We start from the raw sequence: 7,500 nt of genomic DNA on the forward strand, positions 1-7,500 counted from the left end.
ACGACATTGACACCCAGCCCAGAAACGGCACCTCCATCTACAGGGATCCGACGGAACTACGCCAACCATGCCGGCAAAACAGTATCGCCATCTATGAAAATACGGCGAAACCACATGCAATACCTCCATCTATGCGAATCTGACAACACTACGTCCGCCATGTCGAGCGCACCACAAAACACACCGCCATCTGTAGGTCTCCCGCAACATGACCTCCTGCAACGACGATACCGGCATCTATGAGACGCCAAGCCGACTAAGACAGCCATGGGCCCACAGTGCCCTTCTTTCGACCCCACCCACAAAGCCTGCATCCTCTGTCGACAACAGCACCCCAACGCCAGCGCCTCTGCCGCACGAAGTCGTGGACCGGCAATCACTCCACCTGCACCCGTTCGTGCCCCACCCCAACCGCTCGACTCGCAACTCCAGCGGATGAACGGCGGACTTTGCTCGCACTCGCAATGTGCAATCCACCCCTATAACGTGCGTTTCATGAAGAGTTATGTCCAATATGCGACATTCCCGCTGTCCATATACATGAGCTGCGAGCTGTACCACGTACGAGCTACAGACGCGATCGCGTTGCTCTCTGTACGAATGCAGATGCTCAGCGGCAGCTAGGAGGCGCTCCATCCATGTCGGTACCGGTGAGCGTTGCACTCGCAGTCGCAAAAACGTACGGCAAGTATATTACTCGGAAGAGTCAATGACAGTCCAAGCCCCCCTGCGTGGGAAGAGTCTTCCTAGGCCATGACCCACCGGAAGGGCGCAGCGTCCCCCACCCCAGACATGTGACGTCACACTATCGGTATTGACGACTAGACTGATTCCTTATAATCATTTGCGATACACCGGTGGAAGCTGCCGAGACGAGTAACTACATAGCGGGCTCGCCGTGTCACTAATGTACAGAGATACAATAGTTTCGACTGGAACCGGATTAAACGTATACACGGCGCTGATTAGTAATAGATAGAGCCATCAGAATACAGATAATGTATACAACTGTCCGTATACATGCTGAAAGACTCTGCTCACAATCACACGTCAGCCAGACACTCTTATCACGCACTACTCTCTGCCTGTAACAGGCACACAGACAATATGTAAGCACCAGCATGGAACAACACCCAGTGCATCCTCTCTGCCACATTAGACAATCCACACTATCATAACCAGACCGGGAGGTCCACTCACAAAACAGAATATCTCACCCTTCCGACAACCACCATTGCTCAGCTAAGCCACCAACACCCACACATGTCCTACACAGGGGTGCACCCAACATCACAATACTGCCTCCTGTCACACCACACAAACAATGGCAGGAATGAAAGACACAGGTCTGCCACAAGCATGGAATCAGAGCGCCGCCTGTTATGAGCCAAAGGTGCACCCTGACGTGGCAAATCAGATGATGCCGCAGTCATTTACTTACGATAATCACAATCAACAAACCGGCCCCCCCCCCCCCCCCCCAAAACACCTTTCCTTACAACAATGTGTACCTTAACCTAACCCGTATTGTACCTTAACCTAACCCGTATTGTACCTTAACCTAACCCGTATTGTACCTTAACCTAACCCGTATTGTACCTTAACCTAACCCGTATTGTACCTTAACCTAACCCGTATTGTACCTTAACCTAACCCGTATTGTACCTTAACCTAACCCGTATTGTACCTTAACCTAACCCGTATTGTACCTTAACCTAACCCGTATTGTACCTTAACCTAACCCGTATTGTGCCTTAACCTAACCCGTATTGTGCCTTAACCTAACCCGTATTGTGCCTTAACCTAACCCGTATTGTGCCTTAACCTAACCCGTATTGTGCCTTAACCTAACCCGTATTGTGCCTTAACCTAACCCGTATTGTGCCTTAACCTAACCCGTATTGTGCCTTAACCTAACCCGTATTGTGCCTTAACCTAACCCGTATTGTGCCTTAACCTAACCCGTATTGTGCCTTAACCTAACCCGTATTGTGCCTTAACCTAACCCGTATTGTGCCTTAACCTAACCCGTATTGTGCCTTAACCTAACCCGTATTGCGCCTTAACCTAACCCGTATTGCGCCTTAACCTAACCCGTATTGCGCCTTAACCTAACCCGTATTGCGCCTTAACCTAACCTATATTGCGCCTTAACCTAACCTATATTGCGCCTTAACCTAACCTATATTGCGCCTTAACGTAACCCGCGTTGCGCCTTAACGTAACCCGCGTTGCGCCTTAACGTAACCCGCGTTGCGCCTTAACGTAACCCGCGTTGCGCCTTAACCTAACCCGCGTTGCGCCTTAACCTAACCCGCGTTGCGCCTTAACCTAACCCGCGTTGCGCCTTAACCTAACCCGCGTTGCGCCTTAACCTAACCCGCGTTGCGCCTTAACCTAACCCGCGTTGCGCCTTAACCTAACCCGCGTTGCGCCTTAACCCAACCCGCGTTGGGCCTTAACCCAACACACGTTGGGCCTTAACCCAACACACGTTGGGCCTTAACCCAACACACGTTGGGCCTTAACCCAACACACGTTGGGCCTTAACCCAACACACGTTGGGCCTTAACCCAACACACGTTGGGCCTTAACCCAACACACGTTGGGCCTTAACCCAACACACGTTGGGCCTTAACCCAACACACGTTGGGCCTTAACCCAACACACGTTGGGCCTTAACCCAACACACGTTGGGCCTTAACCCAACACACGTTGGGCCTTAACCCAACACACGTTGGGCCTTAACCCAACACACGTTGGGCCTTAACCCAACACACGTTGGGCCTTAACCCAACACACGTTGGGCCTTAACCCAACACACGTTGGGCCTTAACCCAACACACGTTGGGCCTTAACCCAACACACGTTGGGCCTTAACCCAACACACGTTGGGCCTTAACCCAACACACGTTGGGCCTTAACCTGCTCTGTAATTGTCATACGACGCGTTAAATTAGTGTAGTGTTGCCTAACTGCAACCCCCGCAATATAGTTTGCTACCCGCACTGCCCGGTCCCCAGAGTATCGCTTCATGTTAAACACCTTGCAGCTATACACTGTAATGCGGATGGCAGCAGGACGTACATGCTCAATGCCCTTCGCAGTTGTTCATTGGCATTCGCATGGCGAAGCACAGCCTACGTTGTGGTACGGCTTGTGTCAACTGTCCGCTGATGTTGTACGTCCAAATCACACACTGTACTGCACATTGGTCCTCATGTACTGAATGATACATCGTGGTACATGTGTGACCGTACCACGACTGCGCCAACAACGGCGAACCATACGGTCCAAATATTGTGCACTCAGCTACGTGTCGTCTCCCTATAAGAGCTGGATTGCAGTATGGTATGCCGTGGATGGCGATCAGCATGAGCCGTCTGTTGATGTAGTGGCGCGTGTTGTCAGACGTAGTCGTCTCTTCTCACTCACCGTGATAGCATGGTGCACTGCGTTCCACATCTGCGACATGCGACAGAGGCCGGTTGACAGTCGTTCGCGCAATGGACATCGCATACGTACGGGGGCCACCTTCCACGTGTTCGCGAAGCGTGCACATGTTGTTGCGTGTATGTGGGCAGACATAGTGTGTCGTGACACCTGACACAGGCATGCAACAATCGTTGAATTTGCAAATGGCGATGGACGTCTACGTTTGCTGGTGACGTTACGCAAATGAACAACTGGTAAACCGTTGTGGTGCGGTTGTTCTCGCTAGAGGTGAATCAGTGATGGCGACGATCGGTTGAGCTACCAACCGGTTGTTTCAGCGATACCCACCATGCCCACGAACGTGAATGGCATGTGGGTGTGAAGCGATACGCGGCGGTGGCTGGGTGGGACCGTCCCCGGCCGGTGAGGGGGGGCCTCCCGGCGTGCTGGCCGCGCGGTGCGTGGGCGCACGCGCTACAGCCGGCTGGTGGGGGCGGCCAGTGGCAGGCGCGCCGGCCGACGGAGGCGGCAGGCGGCGCAGCTGCGCGCCGGCCCACCCTGCACGCGGCGCCGTGCGGCCAAAGTAGGTCCTCGCGGGCCCGGTGCGAAGCGCGGTGGACATCTGCAGTGTGCTGGTCCGATTGAGGACTGTGTGCGCTGAGGATGCGCCGCCGCCCGGCGCTCGGCGCCGCGACGCCGTCTGCTGCTCGGTCGCCTCTGCGGTTCTCGCAGGTGGTTTGTATCGCAGCTGTGCGGACGTGTTGGCGCGTTCGCTTCGGCACCCAAGTGGGGCTTTTGTCCTTCTGTGGCGCTGGCGTTGGAGCTGCCGGCCACCGTAGGTGGCGCGTGTTGTCTCCCGCCGGCAATGCCACGACAGCACGCTCCCGGGCCTCTGTCGGCAGCGGCAAGCTCAGTTGGGAGCACGGGTGGTCGCACCTAAAGCGTCTACTCGCCAAACTCCGGGCGATTGCGCCTCTCTCGAACCCGACCAAGTACTTAGGACGGCGCTGCGCGCCGCCGGGACCTGAGAGGGTTTCGAGGTGTATTGTGCAGGGGAGCTCAGCCTCCTCCTGTTTGCAGAATAATTGAGCGGACGCTTGCGTGTTCGCGCGGGCCCCCGGGACACACTCCCGGGCGGCCGGCTGCTCAGCTCTAGTTGACGCAGCTCCCTGGTTGATCCTGCCAGTAGTCATATGCTTGTCTCAAAGATTAAGCCATGCATGTCTCAGTACAAGCCGCATTAAGGTGAAACCGCGAATGGCTCATTAAATCAGTTATGGTTCCTTAGATCGTACCCACGTTACTTGGATAACTGTGGTAATTCTAGAGCTAATACATGCAAACAGAGTCCCGACCAGAGATGGAAGGGACGCTTTTATTAGATCAAAACCAATCGGTCGGCTCGTCCGGTCCGTTTGCCTTGGTGACTCTGAATAACTTTGGGCTGATCGCACGGTCCTCGTACCGGCGACGCATCTTTCAAATGTCTGCCTTATCAACTGTCGATGGTAGGTTCTGCGCCTACCATGGTTGTAACGGGTAACGGGGAATCAGGGTTCGATTCCGGAGAGGGAGCCTGAGAAACGGCTACCACATCCAAGGAAGGCAGCAGGCGCGCAAATTACCCACTCCCGGCACGGGGAGGTAGTGACGAAAAATAACGATACGGGACTCATCCGAGGCCCCGTAATCGGAATGAGTACACTTTAAATCCTTTAACGAGTATCTATTGGAGGGCAAGTCTGGTGCCAGCAGCCGCGGTAATTCCAGCTCCAATAGCGTATATTAAAGTTGTTGCGGTTAAAAAGCTCGTAGTTGGATTTGTGTCCCACGCTGTTGGTTCACCGCCCGTCGGTGTTTAACTGGCATGTATCGTGGGACGTCCTGCCGGTGGGGCGAGCTGAAGGCGTGCGACGCGCCTCGTGCGTGCTCGTGCGTCCCGAGGCGGACCCCGTTGCAATCCTACCAGGGTGCTCTTGAGTGAGTGTCTCGGTGGGCCGGCACGTTTACTTTGAACAAATTAGAGTGCTTAAAGCAGGCAAGCCCGCCTGAATACTGTGTGCATGGAATAATGGAATAGGACCTCGGTTCTATTTTGTTGGTTTTCGGAACCCGAGGTAATGATTAATAGGGACAGGCGGGGGCATTCGTATTGCGACGTTAGAGGTGAAATTCTTGGATCGTCGCAAGACGAACAGAAGCGAAAGCATTTGCCAAGTATGTTTTCATTAATCAAGAACGAAAGTTAGAGGTTCGAAGGCGATCAGATACCGCCCTAGTTCTAACCATAAACGATGCCAGCCAGCGATCCGCCGCAGTTCCTCCGATGACTCGGCGGGCAGCCTCCGGGAAACCAAAGCTTTTGGGTTCCGGGGGAAGTATGGTTGCAAAGCTGAAACTTAAAGGAATTGACGGAAGGGCACCACCAGGAGTGGAGCCTGCGGCTTAATTTGACTCAACACGGGAAACCTCACCAGGCCCGGACACCGGAAGGATTGACAGATTGATAGCTCTTTCTTGATTCGGTGGGTGGTGGTGCATGGCCGTTCTTAGTTGGTGGAGCGATTTGTCTGGTTAATTCCGATAACGAACGAGACTCTAGCCTGCTAACTAGTCGCGTGACATCCTTCGTGCTGTCAGCGATTACTTTTCTTCTTAGAGGGACAGGCGGCTTCTAGCCGCACGAGATTGAGCAATAACAGGTCTGTGATGCCCTTAGATGTTCTGGGCCGCACGCGCGCTACACTGAAGGAATCAGCGTGTCTTCCTAGGCCGAAAGGTCGGGGTAACCCGCTGAACCTCCTTCGTGCTAGGGATTGGGGCTTGCAATTGTTCCCCATGAACGAGGAATTCCCAGTAAGCGCGAGTCATAAGCTCGCGTTGATTACGTCCCTGCCCTTTGTACACACCGCCCGTCGCTACTACCGATTGAATGATTTAGTGAGGTCTTCGGACTGGTACGCGGCATTGACTCTGTCGTTGCCGATGCTACCGGAAAGATGACCAAACTTGATCATTTAGAGGAAGTAAAAGTCGTAACAAGGTTTCCGTAGGTGAACCTGCGGAAGGATCATTACCGACTAGACTGCATGTCTTTCGATGTGCGTGTCGTGTCGCGCAACACGCTACCTGTACGGCTCGCAGTAGCCGTGCGCCGCGTGCGGAACCACGCGTGCTTCTCAAAACTAACGCCAATGTTGTGTGGTACGAGCGCTGAAGCGCTGGAGCGGCTGGCCTGCGGCACCTGGCGCCTGGCGCCGGTTTTGAATGACGTTCGCCCGACTGCCTGTCCGCTCCGGTGTGGAGCCGTACGACGCCCATCGGCCGTGAGGCTGTTGGACACAGAACGCTTGAACAGGGGCCGCCACACGCCTACGTCCCGCCTATGCAACTGTCTTGAAAGAGACAGTGGAAACTAAGAAAAGATCACCCAGGACGGTGGATCACTCGGCTCGTGGGTCGATGAAGAACGCAGCAAATTGCGCGTCGACATGTGAACTGCAGGACACATGAACATCGACGTTTCGAACGCACATTGCGGTCCATGGATTCCGTTCCCGGGCCACGTCTGGCTGAGGGTCGGCTACGTATACTGAAGCGCGCGGCGTTTGCCCCGCTTCGCAGACCTGGGAGCGTCGCGGCCGCCTGTGGGGCCGGCCGCGCCTCCTTAAACGTGCGATGCGCGCCCGTCGCCTGGCGGTTCGCATACCGGTACTTACTCGGTAGCGTGCACAGCCGGCTGGCGGTGTGGCGTGCGACACCTCGTACAACGACCTCAGAGCAGGCGAGACTACCCGCTGAATTTAAGCATATTACTAAGCGGAGGAAAAGAAACTAACAAGGATTCCCCCAGTAGCGGCGAGCGAACAGGGAAGAGTCCAGCACCGAACCCCGCAGGCTGCCGCCTGTCGTGGGCATGTGGTGTTTGGGAGGGTCCACTACCCCGACGCCTCGCGCCGAGCCCAAGTCCAACTTGAATGAGGCCACGGCCCGTAGAGGGTGCCAGGCCCGTAGCGGCCGGTGCGAGCGTCGGCGGGACCTCTCCTTCGAGTCGGGTTGCTTGAG

General features: G+C 55.1%; 3 non-coding genes across 3 annotated transcripts in view; all 3 read left to right on the plus strand.

Annotated features, from left to right (window-relative positions):
• The first annotated feature begins 4,601 nt into the window (after nucleotides 1-4,601).
• LOC124558624 lies at nucleotides 4,602-6,511 on the plus strand. Its single transcript, XR_006968821.1, has one exon. It is a non-coding gene; the product is annotated as a small subunit ribosomal RNA (ribosomal RNA).
• Nucleotides 6,512-6,862: 351 nt separating this feature from the next.
• Nucleotides 6,863-7,017, plus strand: LOC124558632. The gene has a single exon (XR_006968828.1). It is a non-coding gene; the product is annotated as a 5.8S ribosomal RNA (ribosomal RNA).
• A 188-nt stretch (nucleotides 7,018-7,205) lies between these two features.
• LOC124558629 overlaps nucleotides 7,206-7,500 on the plus strand; it is a 4,230-nt gene continuing 3,935 nt past the window's right edge. The window contains exon 1 of the ribosomal RNA XR_006968826.1: nucleotides 7,206-7,500. This exon is cut by the window's right edge and continues 3,935 nt beyond it. This is a non-coding gene — a ribosomal RNA (large subunit ribosomal RNA).

The sequence above is a fragment of the Schistocerca americana genome, unplaced genomic scaffold (genome assembly GCF_021461395.2).
Source record: "Schistocerca americana isolate TAMUIC-IGC-003095 unplaced genomic scaffold, iqSchAmer2.1 HiC_scaffold_1018, whole genome shotgun sequence".
In the NCBI taxonomy this organism is placed as follows: domain Eukaryota; kingdom Metazoa; phylum Arthropoda; class Insecta; order Orthoptera; family Acrididae; genus Schistocerca; species Schistocerca americana.